Source organism: Wyeomyia smithii, chromosome 2 (genome assembly GCF_029784165.1).
Source record: "Wyeomyia smithii strain HCP4-BCI-WySm-NY-G18 chromosome 2, ASM2978416v1, whole genome shotgun sequence".
NCBI lineage: Eukaryota > Metazoa > Arthropoda > Insecta > Diptera > Culicidae > Wyeomyia > Wyeomyia smithii.
In genome coordinates, this window is record NC_073695.1 from 56940170 (window position 1) to 56959668 (window position 19499).

At 39.5% G+C, this 19499-nt stretch overlaps 1 protein-coding gene across 3 annotated transcripts in view; it reads left to right on the plus strand.

Annotated features, from left to right (window-relative positions):
* Window positions 1-106: 106 nt before the first annotated feature.
* The window catches only part of LOC129723139 (probable beta-hexosaminidase fdl), an 80212-nt gene continuing 60819 nt past the window's right edge, over window positions 107-19499 (plus strand). Inside the window, exons 1-2 of one of the 3 annotated variants that reach the window (XM_055677142.1) lie at window positions 107-939; window positions 18993-19303. The gene's annotated coding sequence lies outside the window, so the exon portion shown is untranslated. The remainder of the gene's footprint in view (window positions 940-18992; window positions 19304-19499) is intronic. The other 2 variants (XM_055677143.1, XM_055677144.1) reach the window with 2 other exon arrangements.

Consider the following 19499-nt stretch of genomic DNA (forward strand, 5'->3'; position numbering starts at 1 on the left):
CTAAAACGATAAAATCGTCCAATCATTTTGACACATGAATAGTTTCGTACTGTCATCCGTCAGTGACGCAATGTTTACAGCTTCATATGTTTATTTTGAGTACTGCTAAGCAAGTTTGCTCCGCTCTCTTGAACACGCAAACCAACCTACCGTACCTTTAGCTTGGTTACGATTTTATGGCAATCAGTCAAACCGTTTTCAATTGTGTTTGTTGTGCAGCAAGTCTGCAATCAGCTCTGCAAAAAAAGTCGATTTAATTCTTTCGCGGGTGCCGACGGACAACTTGTAGTTTGGTTATCGCTTGTAGTGCTTTTTATCCCGACGTTTTTGCATTCGTCATCCAGCAGGGTGTGTGAAGATTCCATTAATCGACCAGCACACTAGAAAAAAAATCGTCTGAATCGTTTTTTTTTGTCGCAACAGCGAGGTCTAAAAATGCTCGTCTATGAATGCGTGTTGCATACACCGAGAGCGAGAGCAAATACCAATAGCTAGGTACTTGTACATTAGCAGTAAGAAAAGGTATCTTATTTGAAGCGAACCTCTTTCGGCTGGTTGTGAAGCGAAAAGCGTAAGTGGAAGTGCAAGAGGGTTGAGTTGCGAATGAAAGTGCAGTGAAAAGTGCAAATTTTGACCCGTTTCTAGTTACAAACGTGATATAATAGCATGGAAAGTTTTCGATATACGCGCTGCCAAGTCTGTGCGTCCAGGTCCACTCACAGGATGTGAAATATTTATATCAGAAAATGTGGATGACGGCTTCTCGGGAATGCTAAAGTAAAGGGCAGCATACATGATAAATTGCCACACCGTATCCGGATTACGATTTAGTCTGGCGCCAGCAAGCCAAAAAACTTCACGGTGAAAGAAGCACGGAAAATCCACTTACCGAAGCTGCTGCAGTAGAGCAGAACGGAGCGGTGATACAGGAGCGAACAGGTAAATTGGGTTATTTAATCAATATTCTATATCTTTCGTACGACGACCGATTGTTTCTCTGTTTATCGTGATTCCATATTCATAATGAGTACAGTTCAACCGAATGGAAAAGCATTTCTCCTATAAATAAGAGCCCTATGCATGGAAAATGCATCTACGAGTGACTTTCCCTTCCGTATCCATAGAATTTCATTCTCCGTGGATATAGATAGCTCCAGCGGTGTTGTGTATATTTTTTGCCTCTTTTGCTGTGTGTTTTCATTTTACCTATTTAGCCTACTGGCTGGCCGCACGAATAGTGCGCATTTCATGTGCGATGAGCCGACAAGCGTCCTCGTTTCCCAGATAGAGGAACAGCTGTTTTTTGTACGGTTTCTCCCTGCTTCAGATGCCGGTTTTTTACCTGCTCGTATCTGTAGGTGATTGTATTGAACTGTTTACCCGTTGGGTTTTTCAGAGTCGGTGCTGCCGGTGATGGTGTTGCATAAACTTTTTTTCTAACCAATGTTGGCATTTCACGAGTTCTTTTGTAAGTTAGGAAAGAGCAATCATCGGGTGTAATTTTAAATTCAAAATTATGTTCGATAAACCCAGTTGTTGACCTTTTTTTTTCTAAAAAACAGTTACCTCTGAGCTTAGTTAAGCCAGCAGACTTTGATGAAACCACTTCACATTAGAGGTCAGTAAAGCTTCAACGGAAGTGCTCTACACTGTACATTAATTTCGTTTTTGTCATGTTTCCATGAACTGACACCGGCTGAATGCGGTAATCATTATTTATTCATTCATGCCGTGAACGACATGAAACACAATAAAACCCGGTGTATAATAGTTAACCCATATACGGTCAATTTCACAGCTAGTTTTGCTAAACATGCAATGATTGTGCTATTGAAAAATACTACAAGGTATACAGCCCTAGGGTTGTATGAAATGGTGACGTGGGACTAAACACTGTAATTAGGGGATTTTTTGTTACAAAATATACAGAGTCTGCAGACAAAATCGATGTGTTTATTTTCAGCCTCCCCTGGAAATCAATTTTTGGAATATATTCAACAACACTCGAAGAAATATCATTTATATTTGGCGATATTATGCCTTTAGTATTTTTTTGTGCAAAAAAATATGTATTTAACAAGGCACAAGCATATCGTGCTTGTTGAAGAAGCACCAAGAATTTCTCATAATGCGTCAAAATCAGAATTATCTCTATATCCTCAAAAACCAAATCCAATAATGCTTACGTTATCATAATGAATGGTTTTGTCTTATTCAACTCTAACTAAATCAAATCTATAGTTTGGATCTTACTTTCAAAATAATATGGAAGCCCTTACAAAGGTTCATCAATTGGAAAACATAAGAAAATATTTTGAACAAAATTCCTAACAAGTTCCAGCAAAAAATCGTAGAAATCCACAATTACATTTTTATTTTTTGCTTGACAATTTTTTCATTTGCCTGCAACTACATTCGCTGTATTACGAAGACAGGAAATATACGTTTATTATGGTAAAGCTTAGAATAATAATATATCATCTAACAATTTTGAAATATAAAAAGAGATTCTGTACGAATCTTACTAAATAAACTAAAAAATCACAAGCATTCGCAGGTTCTTACTCTTCTATAAATGTATATATTTAGGAATTTACTCTTTCGATACTATCCGGTCACGATTATTTAGTGAATATCGAAGATAAAATTAAATAAATATCCGTTGCAAAAATTTACAATTCTTGTTTAGTAATTCATGGCAATCATATTTATGGAATAAACTTTCAATCACCATTGTAGCATTGTAGTTTTTCCTCAATTGCATACGAATAGAAATGTACGAACAAAAGTGTACCACTGCAATACGAATAGTACTGCTGCAGTACGAATAGAAGAGTACCAATGCAATCATAGACGACGAGAGACCTGCGGTTCTATACTCCACTGGTACTGTTGCTTTTACTGGCATGTTTTCTTTCAAGACATCAGTTTTTATTAGGTTCTACAGTACCTAACACGCAGGTTTAGAGATTGTTCAAGGATGGGTATTGTTTCAAACTTTTAGGAAAACTTTTACCTTCGAGACATCATATTAGTCTAAGCTCATGGAAGCAAAAATAAATTGACCTATTGGGACGGGGAGACTCTGTCAATTTTTATTTCGAAATTGATACAGGGAATATCACAGGGAACGGATGGTGTCCATTCACGTCGCCTGTGCTAGGAATGCTCGCATGTAATTGGTTCATTATTCGCGTAAATTTGTTATTGAAATTATTATCAATTTTACCGCTTATCAATGAAATTAGACTGATAATTAACACATTACAAAATTGTTATACATTTTATCTATCCAACAACATATTGGTTATTGTTATCCATCATGTGGTTATGCTGTTATTAGCGTTTGAAATCTGAAGCAACATTTGCCCGTTTCATTTCCAATTTTACAGAATGCATCCCAGTATAGTAAACAAAGACGTGTCCCACGTCAAAAGCCAGATCATTTTCTCGTGCTCATTTTCCGACACTTCAGGGCAGAACATTTGTTTTTTTTATTATTGCCGCGGTTATTGAACTTCGAGTGAAAATATACAGCCCAGGTTCAACTGATGTCGACAGCTGTGAAGTTCAACATAACGATTTCTGCTTATGGGAAACTAATTGGCATAACGCCGGCTATCGTAAAGGGGATTGGTCTTCCGGGCTGAGCAGCTGCCGTATCGATTGATGGTCGTTCGATGAGACGATATTGATTTTACTGGATTAGCTTACTGGTGGGTAGGGCTGAAAAGTTGAACAATTTGAGTTTGTTGCAGTGTAATCTCGTCGTTCGAGCAATAAAAGTTAATTTCAGCACGTGCAGGTACCCATAGTATGTGGGTGTTGTGTTTGCGAACCTGTGTTTTCCAATGTGTTTTTTGCCTGTTGAATCAGCTGGTAGCTGACAACGTTTTTCGTGTGTTAGACATGCCTGTAGATTAACAGCTACTAAGTATTGGCACACATAAGATTCGAGATAATTTTTGTTATTTTTTCAGACATATGTGTCACACAAGCAAATATTTGAATGGTTTAAACTGTTGAACAATGTTGAGGGCAAATTTTACCAACAACGTTTTTGTTGCTTGCTTTATGTCACTTAGATCTAGTATAAAATAGGGTTGAACGTAAGAGAAAATAAGACATGAAAGAAATAGACGAGACATTCACTTTATCTGACATTTTAATTTTTATCGTTCGCGATGGGTTCCTGGGGTAAAACACATCAGTTAATGAAAGCAGAGTTTACTCTTGTTAAAGCTGGGAGATAAAACCAATGTTATACAGTCAGGTTTTTTACGTGACGAATACGTAGGGTAGGGAACATCAATACATCATAAAAAACCGCGTGATTTAAAAAAATTGCGTAAAAATATTTTAATGCAGAATGCACTACAATATTGGGGCGGTACGGCTCGTTCTGTCATCTAATAAATAATGACAAAATGGTTTTCGTTTCAATTTCATACACTCGAGCGACTTGGTTGTTGAAATACCGTTTTTGATTGCCTCTAGCATCGATCGTAGCTGTTCAACGGTTCATGACCGTCGATTGGACTTCCAAGTATTGCTGGAAGCGAGATGGAATATAAACACAAAAATTGTTTACAAAGAGTCCTTTTGCCTCAAGTTACGGGAAGCGTTATGCCCCGAACGTAACAGAATGTTTCTGGTTACATAACGGTAATGCTCATTGAAATTTATCGATATTCCATCAGCGATATGTTGCTCGTCATATATTCGATGCAATAACACTTTTCACTGGTGGAAGTGACTAAAGAAAACATAGATTCAAATAAAAGAGTTATTATTTTGTTATAAAAATGTTTTTCCATTGTTAATCGGAGGGGGTGCATCTTGCCTCAACGGTGTTGATTACTCCAGGTACCCCTAGATAATAATTTAGTAGAGATTAAAACAGCAACCCTAGGTGCTACATTCCGATTCGGAACTCGAACTTCTGTTTTATTTATACACAGACTTCGCAGCCAACAGTTCAGTGTACAGAATAATTGCGGGACTAGCGCTACGATCCTCCTGACACTAACCGTCTCTTCCGAGTCGAGACTCGAACCTACGACGACTGGCTTGTTAGGCTAGCATCATACCTCGAGACTATCTGGGAGATAAGAATATTAAACCTGGAGCAATCTGGAGGACCAGAGAATGTCAGAGAATTATTTTTTCGATCAGGGAAATCAGGAAATATCAGAAAAAAACCGAAAACCAAATTAGGAAAAAAATTCATTGAGACGCGTTCCTTTTTTGAACTGCTCTTCAGCGCTCAAACAGGGTTTTCCAGCATAAAAGGCTAACGCGGGATTTCTTCTGTTGTGTTTCATATCCGATAGAATACTTACTCCACATGAGATTTCGAAGTTGCGTTCATCTCGCGGTATATTTTTGTGCTGAATGCTGAAATATATCAAGAAAATTAATGGTATATTTCATGGAATATCAAGCGAACAAACTATCGACTACAATAGAATATACCAAATTCCTCTCCCGGGATTTCTAGATTTTCAAAGTTTAAAAATCCTCCAAGGAAGCAATATTTAATTTGAAACATACTTCAGCTTACCTCTCTAACTAACATACAGAGAATCCTGAGTGAGAATATGTTACCTATAACTCGGAGACAGAATCGTGAAAGGAATCGTTTCTGCGATACGGATAGAATCTGTTCAAATCGCTTATGGAAAACCTTCTCATTGATTTCTAAAGAAACCATAGGAATCGTGAGAGAAATCGTTTCGGCGAGTCGGACAGAATCCATTCGGAACGAAAGTAGAAAACCCTCTCGAACGAACCAAGTGTAGGAATAAAAATCTTTCGGATTCGCATACACACATCTGTTAAAGATCCGATTTGTACTGGGAATCGGATGAATGTTTTAAGGAAAATGTTATTTATCGTGGTTCTACATATTGCGATTTTAAAAATTCATCCTAGAACCTCTGCAAACAATTCACAGAAGTGGATTACAATATTTTCTACAATACAAGAACATCAGGATTAATCTGATCAGGATCTGATCAAAATAGTACGAGGGTGGCATCCAAGACACGACCGAATGTTTGACGTAGGACTACGATAGTTTTATATTTCCATTTGAGAATTAGAACTCTGTTCGGCACGGTTCAATTTTGGCACGGTTCGACTTTGGCACACATAAGCCAAAAACGAGCGGTTATGTTTAATCATAATTTAAAGTTTTCTTGTTTTGCTTTTAACCAATTCAAGCTCAACAACCACCAAAACAAAGGCATTTTGTCCATTATGTTGCCGAAACGGAATACCGGAATCAGGAAGACGGTTCTGGACATATGACCGGAACAAGTTTCGGTAATATAATAGACATGATCAAAGCAGTACTTAGTACCATGCTATACCTCTAATTACTCGGAAGGGTCATATCAAGTGTCTAGGTCGTTAAAGGCTTCATGCGCACCTGTCCCCTTTGCGTTCCGCATACTTCCAGATTTTTTAGCCTAAATCCATCGAGCGACACCTCTTACGATTTACAATTCTAAAACTAGTACAATGGTGGCCACATATTGTTAAGGTTACATGCCACCAGAAAGTCATAAAAAGAAAAGCGTTTATTTTTAACATGGTCCGATTTTGACAACTGAGAAAATGCTGATTATTTATTTGCAGCCTCTTTTTGAGAAGAAAAAAATACTGTTTTTAACATTAATGAATACTTTTCATACTAATGCAGTCAATTTTCTTCAACACGCGAAAAGGCAATTTTTTATATAGGTCTTAATTAAGAACGATTTAGTAGGAAGTAAATTCCCTTTCATCTTCAGTTGCGCTTGTGAAAGATAGCTCACTCACCGATTCCAAAGCAGCATCATTGTCAGTTTCTTACAACTGTTTAGCAAAGATTTCACATAGAAAAATCCTGTATTTACAAGCTAGTTGAAAAAGTAGCGATAAAGAGTTGCAATTTTTAGTGGAAAATCTAGATTTACAAAAATTTTGAAATTGACATTGAAATTTATGAACATGTTAACATTCTTTTTTTTTTCATTTTAGGCCAATTGAAACGTTTATTCATTAAGCAGAACCAGAAAAAGTATCTAAATAGTTTCTTGCAGATGCTGATGTAATATTTTTGTAATTGAAAAATACGAATATGAATGTTTAAAACCTAACGTCAAGATGCATATAGTTTGGTTTTCCTCTATACCACAACCGGGTATTGCAACTAGGATTGTCATATTTATTTAAATTTATTTATTTGGAAAACTATAACCATCAGTACAGCTTAAACGAGCTATCTGGACTATCTGTTTAAAAATCTTAACGAAGCATATTGGTTTTCTATTGTCTTTCAAATAGCCTATTGGCCATTCGAATTTATCTGAGAAAAACCAGAGTGTAAAATTCAAAAAGACAGCAACCCAATGCAACTTCAAATTTTAGGAATTTGAAAGAAGTTTTTAAACATGGATAGGAAAATCACTACGGTTGCAGTTCAAATGTCATCTACTCGATTTGTAACCCAACTTTTGTTGAAAAGATATTTTAATTATTATACTATTACAATCATTCGCAATATTCTACTTGTCGATTAAGACATCGGTGTTTGATATCTGTTCTAAATCCGTTGGTGGTAAAATCCGTTCAGTTGTATCGTGATATTCTCTTGCGTACAGAATTATTTTATCCCCGGCCACACAGCGTAGTGTGCGAACACGCACCACTGTTCGTCGACAGCAGCTACATAGTTTCCACTTGGCTTGACTGCACACAAATGGCTGCACTGACGACGAGCGACCGTCTTCTCATTCATGGCTCGGTACAGTACTGTTGCCTGTGCCAGCGTGTTTTCCTTCAAGACATTAGTTTTAATAACATTCTCACAGCAGATCGTTTAATTGTCTGATGAAGGAGGTTGTTACGAACTTTCCGAAAAAGCTTCACTTTCAAGACATCAAAATAGTCTAGGTTCATAGAAGCAAATATTAGTTGACCTGTTGGGACGGGGAGATTCTGTCAAATTTTTTTTTTTTGCCACTGATGCAGAGGTTGTCATAGCAGGCAGTTGGTATCCACTCATGAAGTCTGTGCCAGGCGTGCTCGCATGTGATTGGTACATTGTTCGTGAAAATACGACCTTGAAACTTTTCATCAATTTTCACTGTTTCACAATCAAGTAACCATGATACATGAAGTATCATTTTATCATTCCAACGGCATATTGATTACTATGATCCGTCATGTGATTACATCAATATCACCGTTTGAAATCTTTCATTCCAACGTTACACCTTGGTTTTAGTTTTCCGCAGAATGCATCTCGATATAGAGCGGTTAGACGTAGTCCTACGTCAAAAATACAGATTTCTATTCAGTTATCTCTTTCTCAAAGTGTTCTACTTTTGTGTGAACAAAAAAAAGTGTTCTACTTTTTGGTTCAATCCTGTAACTTTTTTAATTCAGTTCTGAAAGTATTGGAAACTCATTTTTTTTTCTTCATCTATAGTTTATTTGACACGGCACAAATACAATTCAATGTTTAACGGCGCCAATTATATCTGGTAGCTTACTTTCTAAAGTATCTTAATAACTAAAAGCAAATTTTTTATCCTCGCTGCTCGTTTTCATTGCCATGGGTAAGCAGCATATTAAATTTGTTCCGCTGATGGGCTAAGATATTACGGACTGGCATGTTGGGTTGTTTCCATCGGGCCTTGAGAGTATCGTGCGGGTCTGATTGCTGTTTCCGGATCCGGGGTCTTAACGTGTTCTTGTCGTTTGGTTGGATGTAGGCGGAAGGGGATAGGACTAAACTGGGGCGTGGATGGATTTCAGGAAAACGTATATAAGGGACATGTAGGATAGGTCACGGCTCGCCAAGACATCACGAACAGGAACAGCCGGCTGCCTACCTTCGGCCTGCAGGGAAGCTATTAATCTAGACCTGGCGTCACGGTGTACAGGGCATGACCAAACAACGTGCTCTATGTCGTGATAACCTTCACCACAGGCACAGATACCACTCTCCCCGAGCCCAACACGACGGAGATGCGCGTCAAATCTATAGTGATTGGACATAAGCCGGGACATCACGCAAATGAAATCCCGACCTACATCCAACCCCTTGAACCACGGGTTCGTCGATACCTTGGGGATTATGGAATGTAACCACCTTCCCAGTTCCCCCTTGGTCCAAGAATTTTGCCAACTGATGATCGTATTCTGACGTACAAATGCGAAAAATTCATTAAAGGCAATTGGTCTTTCATAAATATCACCGTTTGTTGCGCCCATCTTAGCCAAAGAGTCCGCTTTCTCATTACCCGGTATCGAGCAGTGAGAAAGGACCCACGCTAAGGTAATCTGAGTAGATTTTTCGGATAAAGCACTCAGATGTTCCCGTATTTTCCCCAGGAAATACGGAGAGTGCTTAACATCCTTCATCGATCGGAGAGCCTCAATGGAACTGAGACTGTCCGTAAAGATGAAATAATGGTCCGTGGGCATTTTTTCTATAATCCCTAGGGTGTACTGAATTGCAGCTAATTCTGCGACGTAAACAGAAGCAGGATTATCGAGCTTATGGGAGACGGTTAAAATGTTATTGAAGATACCGAAGCCAGTGGACCCATCAAGAAGTGATCCGTCAGTGTAGTACATATTGTCGCAGTTGATGTTTCGATATTTATTGGAAAAAATTCTAGGGATCTGCTGCACGCGTAAATGATCCGGGATTCCACGAGTTTCTTCTATCATGGATGTATCGAAAAACACAGTAGAATCAGAAGTATTTGATAAGTCGACACGATTTGGAATATTCGAAGAAGGGTTAATATTTTGGGACATGTGATTGAAATACAATGTCATAAAACGGGTTTGAGAATTAAGTTCGATTAACCTTTCAAAATTTTCAATCACGGGACGGTTCAAGACCTCACATTTGATTAGAATACGAGAAGACAGACTCCAGAAGCGGTTTTTCAATGGTAGTACTCCAGCTAAGATCTCCAAACTCATCGTATGGGTCGATTGCATGCAACCCAAGGCGATACGCAAACAACGATATTGTATTCGCTCCAGTTTGATTAAATGTGTGTTTGCTGCGGAGCGGAAGCAGAAACACCCGTACTCAATAACAGACAGTATCGTTGTTTGGAAAGCCTTATAAGGTCTCCTGGGTGGGCTCCCCACCATTGTCCGGTTATTGTACGAAGAAAATTCACTCTTTGTTGACATTTTTTCATCAGATACCTCACGTGACAACCCCAGGTGCCTTTAGAGTCGAACCAGACACCAAGATATTTGTGTACCAAAACCTGAGAAATCGTTTTACCCATTAATTGTGTTTGAAGCTGAGCAGGTTCATGCTTCCTAGAAAAAACTACTATCTCAGTCTTCTCCGGAGAGAATTCGATACCTAGCTGTAAAGCCCAAGCAGACAAATTGTCCAAGGTATCTTGCAATGGTCCTTGCAAATCGGCAGCTTTGGCTCCTGTAACAGAGATTACACTGTCGTCTGCAAGTTGTCTTATCGTGCATGAATTTGCCAGACATTCGTCGATGTCATTTACATAAAAGTTGTAAAGAAGGGGGCTTAAACATGAGCCCTGGGGAAGACCCATGTAGCTAATGCGAAAAGTTGCCAAATCGCCGTGCGTAAAATGCATGTGCTTTTCGGACAACAAATTGTGCAAAAAATTGTTCAAAATTGGAGAAAATCCTTGTCGGTGAAGTTTACCCGAAAGAATGTCAATAGAAACGGAATCAAAAGCCCCCTTAATATCCAAGAACGCAGACGCCATTTGTTCTTTGCGAGCATACGCCAGCTGAATATCTGTTGAAAGCAACGCAAGACAATCATTCGTCCTTTTGGCACGGCGGAAGCCAAATTGAGTATCTGATAGTAGACCATTTGATTCGACCCAATGGTCTAAACGACGGAGTATAATTTTTTCCATCAATTTCCGGATACAGGATAGCATTGCAATCGGCCTATAAGAGTTGTGATCAGAAGCTGGTTTCCCTGGTTTTTGGATGGCGATCACCTTCACTTGCCTCCAATCCTGCAGTACAATGTTTTGCTCCAGGAACTTATTGAACAAGTTCAACAAGCGCCTCTTGGCATTGCCGGGTAGATTCTTCAACAAGTTGAATTTGATTCTATCTAACCCAGGCGCGTTATTGTTACAGGACAGCAGGGCAACTGAAAATTCTGCCATCGTAAAAGGTGATTCTATCGCGTCGTGGCCCGGAGACGCATCGCGAACAATGTTTTGCTCAGGAACAGAGTCCGGACATACTTTCCTGGCAAAATCAAATATCCACCGACTTGAAGACTCCTCGCTTTCGTTGACCATTACGCGATTCCGCATTCTTCGGGCTGTGTTCCAAAGAGTGCTCATCGATGTCTCCCTCGACGTCTCGTTCACGAACCGACGCCAATATCCGCGTTTCTTTGCTTTAGCCAAGCTTTTAAGCTTGGTATTAAGCTCCGAATACCGTATATAGTCGCCAGGTATACCCTTCTTCTTATAGGCCAAAAACGCGTCGGATCTTTGCGTGTAGACATCGGAGCACTCTTGGTCCCACCACGGAGTGGGAGGCCGTTCTTTGATCGTTACGCCGGGATATTTCTTCGTTTGGGCTTGCAACGCGGCGTCGAGAATCAAGCCCGCGAGGAGGTTGTATTCTTCAAGTGGTGGATGATGTTGAATCGACTCGACCGCTTTTGAAATCATTTCCTCGTATAACTTCCAATCGACATTCCGTGTGAGGTCATACGGAATGTCAATTGGTCGCATGCGAGTTGACCCGTTATTAATTGAAATAAGAATAGGCAAATGGTCGCTACCGTGAGGATCGAGGATTACCTTCCATGTGCAATCCAACCGTAGCGACGTCGAACATAAGGATAGATCCAAAGCGCTGGAGGTTTCGGGATACGTGTCATTTCACCGTTGTTTAAAATAGTCATGTCGAAGTCATCGCAAAGGTTATAGATTAAAGAGGAGCGGTTATCATTGTAAGGGGAGCCCCAAGCCACACCATGAGAGTTGAAGTCTCCCAAAATCAAACGTGGCGAGGGAAGAAGTTCTATTAAATCAAAGAGCAGCCGTTGCCCAACCTGTGCTCTGGGAGGAATATATATTGAGGCAATACAAAGCTCTTTACCTTGTATTGTCATTTGATATGCGACAACTTCGATGCCTGGAATCGAGGGGAGGTTAATACGATAGAAAGAATAGCACTTTTTAATCCCTAAAAGTACTCCTCCATATGGGGTGTCTCGATCAAGGCGAATAATATTAAAATCATGGAAGTTGAGATCAATATTTGAAGTAAGCCAAGTTTCACAAAGGGAAAATGCATCGCATTTGTTTTTATTTATCAAAACTTTAAACGAATCAATTTTTGGTAAAATACTTCTACAATTCCACTGTAAGACAGAGATAGAATCCTTCATATACGCAGTTGAATTAGGCACCAAAGGATACAATCGCTGCAAGGAGGGGCCATTGGGCAGTCAACTGCTTCAAAAATGATCTAACTGTTGGGAGGAATGCTGTAAGAAAAATTTTAATTGGATCGGGTACATTGAAATTTTCAAAAATCCAGTCCACAATGTCAGAAAATTTCACTAATCCAGAGTTTGTTTAATCAACTGGATGTGCAAAAGGAACAACTGGGGTTTTAGATGTTCCTGGCAGTGCTGGGAACTCCTTCTGGGACTTTAAATTTGCAAGCCCAGGAGGAGTTTGCTTCGGTTTTTCCGCAGCACTGGTTGGTTTGTTCGTACTTTTCATTACACTTTGGGAAATCTTAGGACCTTTACGGGGAAGTTTAGGAGAAGAAACATTTTTCCTCTTCCTAGACTCCCCAGGATTGGCATAAGATGTTCCCGCTGATGAATCGTCAGAATCGGTTTCATCAGAGGGCAACAGATCAAAGGGGTTCGATGTTATGGTAGAAGTGGTCACGGTCTTCTTCAGCATCTCAGCGTAAGAACGCTTTGAACGCTCCTTAAGTGACCGCTTGATTTTATCTCTGCGCTGCATGTACACCGGGCATGTGGAGAGCTCATGCTGGTTTTCCCCACAGTGAATACATTTTTCAGCATTAACACTGCAAGAATCTTTCGCATGAGTCTCCCCACACTTGCTACATCGTGCCTTATTGCAGCAGTAGGCGGCTGTGTGGCCTAACTGCTTGCAATTGGTGCAATTCATAACACGGGGTACATACAATCGCACAGGCAGACGAACCCGGTCGATCGAGACGTGGCTAGGGAGTGCAGATCCGGCAAACGTAACGCGAAACGAGTCTGACGGAGTGTAAACTTTTTTACCGCCGACGAGAGACATGGACCGCAATTGCTTACAATCCGAAATCTTCGCCTGTGTTTCGGTATTTTTGAAGCAACCGGTTGCGCTTTTTAGGATACACTCGACAGACAGACTCGAATCGGTTATGACACCGTCGATCTCCACGTCTCGTGCGGGTATGTAAACGCGATACTCGCGTGTGAAGAGCTCAGAGCAAGCGATAGCATTGGCCTGTGCCAGATCACTGACCACGACACGGAGCTTGTTAGGTCGGACCTTGGAAATTTCGGCCACGGCCTTGTACCCCTTCGTCAGGTCTTTAGAAATTTGCAGTATGTTTAATCGCTTTGAATTCACTCCTGCCTTTGGACGAAAATGAACAGTATAGCTGCCCTGTTGAGATCCGTCCGGGTAAAGCCTGGGGCGAGGGGGGACTGGAGAATGAACAGGGGAGGGGGTAACAGAAGGGTCAGTGTCAGGGGGGTTCGGGGATGGTGGCACGGGAGGCGAGGGATCTATATCCAGGGGAGGGATATAGATCCCTCGCCTCCCGTGCCACCATCCCCGAACCCCCCTGACACTGACCCTTCTGTTACCCCCTCCCCTGTTCATTCTCCAGTCCCCCCTCGCCCCAGGCTTTACCCGGACGGATCTCAACAGGGCAGCTATACTGTTTATTTTCGTCCAAAGGCGCTAAATGTAGCGCACTAGCGCCGACAAGAACACGTACCTCTTTACTTCTTCCTTCCAGCAGTGGTTGTCCGATCGTTCGAAGCTGCACCCAAAGCAGCCAGCAGCACCAGTACAGCAGCACCAATACAACCACCAGCAGTGAGCCGGGTGTGAGATCACTCAGCACAGCGACACGGACTCGACTGTCAACTGATGGCCTTGAACTCGAAAGAATAATACACTCTTTTGTTTGCCTATTCGTACACACGGACCGGATTGTAATAGAACGACCACTTTGCACGTCCGTTTCTGTCGAGTGTTCGACGCGGAATGAAAAATGATTGGAAACTCATGTCTGGAAGTAATATTGACCAAACACTCCTGTAACTGATGGTTAACAAATAAAAGTTTCCCATTGAGAAAAATCCCATTTCAGTAAAACTCGATTCACTAATATTTTTATTTGGCCTTATCTGAGCTAAACCAGAAAGAATATGAATCAGAAAGACCAAAAATCAAACATATACACTAAGGTCTTTTTTACGCGGTTTTATCACACGCGGTTTTTTTACATGTCTTTCTTTACGGGGATTTAGGAATTTACGTGGTTTTTTAGGCGAATTTTTTATAAAAAGTATTTTTTAACGTGGTATGTTTTTAATGTTTTTTCTTTTTTCATTATTGAATCGCTTATTTAGTGTGTCTAATGAGGTTACTTAATCCAATTACTGAATATTCACTGATTTGGCCTAACCTTCTTATATATGTCCTCGATGTCTATGGGACTAGGATTCTTGAATGATAATCGTGTAATGGAAATCCGTCGGATTCGAACGCATTCACACTTAAGGATTCTAAGAATTGGAAACGCCTGGATGAATACATTAGGTTTTCCAAGGCTTCCGACATTGGAATTGTGGGTGTCCTCGATAAGGAACCCTGAAAAGGAATCCTCAAGATTGCTTAATCTATGAGAATAGGATTCTTGAATGAGAATCAGGGGTTTGAGAATTTTTTGGATACGAAACATTTTACTTTAACCATTATGTGTTCGACGGGATACTCGGGTTCTAGTCCGCACAAATGACATGTTAGTGACCTTTAAGAGAAGATTCATGTTCGTATGGAGAATATTTTCTAGAAATGGTCAGGAAAGGCGGCCTCATACAAACTTTTGGCAATTGTCACAAAGTAGTTTGTTAGATATACTCTACTTTTACATATTCTCGACTTGGTGATATTTATAGGAGAAACCAGAAACGTTCCTAGTTCTACTAAATTGTCACCGCGAGTTGGAACAATTTTCGTGACAAAGTTTTAGAATAAAATATTTAATTCGTGACCAACTCCCGAACGTTACTATTTTAGAGTTACTCTATTTTGCTGATGGAATATAGAAATGGTTGAATGTATACATATAGAGGAACAAAACACAAAAAGCTTAAATTGCGATGAAGGAAATTCGCCTACCCCCTCAAATTTTTCTCCAACTTGGAGAACCAAAAATAAAACTATAGTTATTCGGCACCAATTATTCTTGGTGACTCCCGAGAAAAAGATGCATTCTCTTTGTACCTTAATGGTTATTTCTAGATTCTTTAATAAACAGATTATTTCTAGATTCTTTAACAAAGATCACTTGATTGAAAAAGGATAATTTCTAAATTCCTGTGACAATGTTAAAAACATATAAATTCTTAAGAAGATCACATATTTTTTTCAAACAACATCTGATATGTATATCCTTCCAAAAGTCACAGTAACTAAACAGTGACATTAATCGGTCAAATCCCGGTGTTTACTTTTTTGATATTCAAACCAAAGAGATGATTACCAAAATCATTGAGACAATGTTAACAAATTTTTTACAAGATCACATATTCTTTTAAACAAAACTTTCGATATATTTTTTCTTACGAAAGTCACAAAGATTGACTGCGGAAACTATTCCTATGAAATGTCACCATCAATTTATCAGGTATATTCTCTTAACGACTTGATGATTATTCTACGACAAAATGTCATTTGTACTTTAAATTATCACCGTAACTACTTAATAAAAAATACTTTTTATTTACAAAGTAGAACAATATATAATATGTGACTCTTGAGAGAAACATGAATAAATTGTCACAGAGACAAAACAAAAATATTTGTTTTTAATCATAGTTGTATTGTCTTTTGTGAGAAAACTCATACAAGTTTTTCTATAAAAAGTAATACAACAATATAAAAAGTAATACATCAATAAACATCTCAAAAAACTGTTTCCACTTTGTTTTAAAATCATTTGGGGGACAATGTCTAGAAGAAAAGCCTTATTTCATTTGTGACTCTCGAGTGGATTAGGGTACCCACAAATTGAAATACTTGTAACTTTTGCAATTTTCATCCGATTTCTATAGATTTAGTACCAAAAGATCGATCAAATGTAATTTATCTACTTTCAAGTCAGTGGTGCCCAAAAAGAACTCTTTCTCGCTATCGGAAATCCCGTTTTTTCCGGGGATATGTTCCGAAACTAAGGTATTTCATGAATAAGTAGAATTCTACAATTATTGGTTCTTAAATTACTTAATTCATTCATGTATTTTTTAATATGCCCTCAAAAAACTCCTTCCGGAACAGTTTCTACTGGAGCTAGAAACCATAAAAACAATTAAAAAGGTCAATTGCCATCGGGTATGGATATTTTCGGAATCGGGATGATGACCAGAGACCGGAAAATGACCCCAGATGCCATGTTGAATTCTAAAATGATGACTCCCGGTTTCTTGAAAATATCCTAATATGGTTGAATATTTGTATTTCCGGAATCGGTTTCGTTGTGGGAAGCCCTTGAGAATCGAAGTATGTCCGGGCGTTTCCAATTCTGAGAATCCTTCGAAGTGAAAGCTTTCGAATCTGACGGATTCTCAATACACGACTTACATTCATAAATCCTGATTCCATAGACTGGACAGTCTTGAGGATTCTTTTCCCAGAATTCCTTATTGAGGACGTTCACGATTCCAATGTGAGCAATCCTAAGGAATCTTTGCGAAACTTATACGTTCGGCCGGACCAGGGGCGACTCGTGGCTTTTAAACATGCCTGTTCAACTACAAATTCTGCAAATCCCAGTTTGGGGAAGTAATCACAATCATGCCCGCGAAACCAAACAAGTCATTCTCTTGTCACTTTTTGCTTAGGGTCCCCATGTGCAATGCACAGGGTGCACCTATGGACGAGTAGCTCTGGTCCGGACTGTGTGTTGTGTTTCTTGTTGATGAATGATTGGATAAAAATGTGTCGTAAAAAATCGTGCGTTTGTTTTCACAACAACAGTCTGCCTTGTGCTTTGAGGATCATTTCGGTTGCTTCTTGAGCTTTGCATGGACGATAGACTTCGAGGTTCCCAACTTTTCCAGCGCATCACAGACCTATCGAGTCTAGGGTGTCAAAATTAAGAGAGGTATTCAATTGCACGACGCACCTCTTGCGCTTGCGAAATTTTTCAAAACCTACAAAAACGGTTAAAAATACGCTTTCTTTTTTCAATCAAAATGATAAACCAACAATTGCTCTCCTATCGCAATTGCATTAGTTTTTTCTCTCACTCTGCACTGAAATGTTTCATTCAACATATGCAGCCTACCGGAACGAACAATCCAGCCAATATTTGCTGTGGGTCTCGTGCTGCACTTTTTCTTATCACATGTGTTAATTCGTCTACGATAAATGTCGCTGTTGCCTCAGTTGACAATTTTTGCTTCCAGCCACTACTGGTATATGTGAGAAATGTGTAATAATATAATACAACAATATCCTCAGTGTTCGGTGTTATCGCATATGCTGTTTGTCATCTTTGGGAACGTGATACTACTAAAACGTCGCTTTTTCGACGGGCTGTCGTCGGAAAAGCTTAGCAAGGTTAATGCATCGAGGATAAGCGCTTCTATTAATGGGTTCAAACATAGCGCAACAGTTGAAAATATTGCTAAAGGAGTAGAATAATTGTTCAATCAGTCGCAACTTTGAAAAACGGTAGAAATATTATCAAACCAATTTGCAATCTTTTGCTGATTAAATGATGATATAATTTATGGACCGTTTGATTTGTGTGACGTGTCTGGGCTCACCAAAAAAATGTGCTTAACAGTAATAAGATATGGCTGTGATGTGTGAATTTTCGGGGAGTATAATTCGTTATACGAAATCGACTTGTGGAGATTACAGAATATAACACTGCTACTGTTAAGCAGGTATGTGCCTTGATACCTACCTTCACGTTACTTATTGTCGCAGCCATTGACCCTAATAGAGCTTTTAACGAAGACGGTGTCGTGTTAATAATCCCTTGAAATTCCGAATGACATCGAATTTATATAGGGTAACGGCTCTATTATCGTCAGGTTTATCCAATTATCGTCCGGGGGGTTAATAAAGTCATAGAAAACTTATCTTTTGCAGGAAGATGCTCTGCATCATGAAGAACCATCATGCAAGAAATTAAAGCTCTAGAACATCATTTACCCCCCGTACGATAATAGGTAAAACCTGACGATAATAGAGCCGATACCCTATGAGGGTTAAATAATTTTGATCTTCCATTTGCTTCGTTTAGAACAGTGTGTCTTGGTGTGTCGGTGTTAAATGATTCTAAATTACTTTCACGTCTATATTTTCAAGCTTTATGAAATAAGATAACTTTCTATGAATTTTCAGGTCTCGAGAAACACTAGATTAGCGCAAGCACAAAGATGATCCAGTAAAAAGCGCTTATTTCTCTATAAATTCTCTAGTAGATGATCCTAAGTAACTACTGGCTCTACGCTCTATTGAGACAACATCAGTCTACAGATTTAAAATATGACGAAAATAAAGTTGAAAAACTTATTTTTACCGTTTTTCCGTCTCATGCTCATCAAACGTTATTTTCATGTCACATCTTCACTCATCCTAGGAGATCTTCTCCGAACATCCGTCATCAAGATGTGCGTCTCTTCAATAGTTTGATCAATTTATTTCTGTGTGTAATTACAGCCGGCTGAACTCGCCACAGTATTGCAGTGGCCTGGCTTGGCCTTTCGGGTGATCACTCCAATTAGAAAAATTTAATTACCGCACCGTTCGAGTGGACAGTTTGCAGTGCACACGTTAGTTTCTTTGCCCTGCTGCACCAGTAGTAGTAGCAGCAGCAGTCATTACTAAGTCTGCTGATCGGCCGATTTGTTTGCGAGGCATAGCAGAAGGATGGTGAATTGATTGATTCTCAGTGACTTCTGTGTACTGTCAGCCGCCGTTATTATAAGGGACCAACCGAGCGACGTTTTATCTATTCACACGTTCCTCTCGTGAGTTGTTTGTTAATTTATTACCGTAATGCTTCTGTTTAGTACTAACTGTATAGCTGCTGTAGCTGTTACACAGCAGCACAGGTTAGATAGAACCGCTTTGATAGTTGCTAATAGACGCTAGTTGGAAGCATTCTAGGTCAATTAACACATTAACCACTGCTGTTGGTGAAAGTATTAATGATGGGCGAGTGGT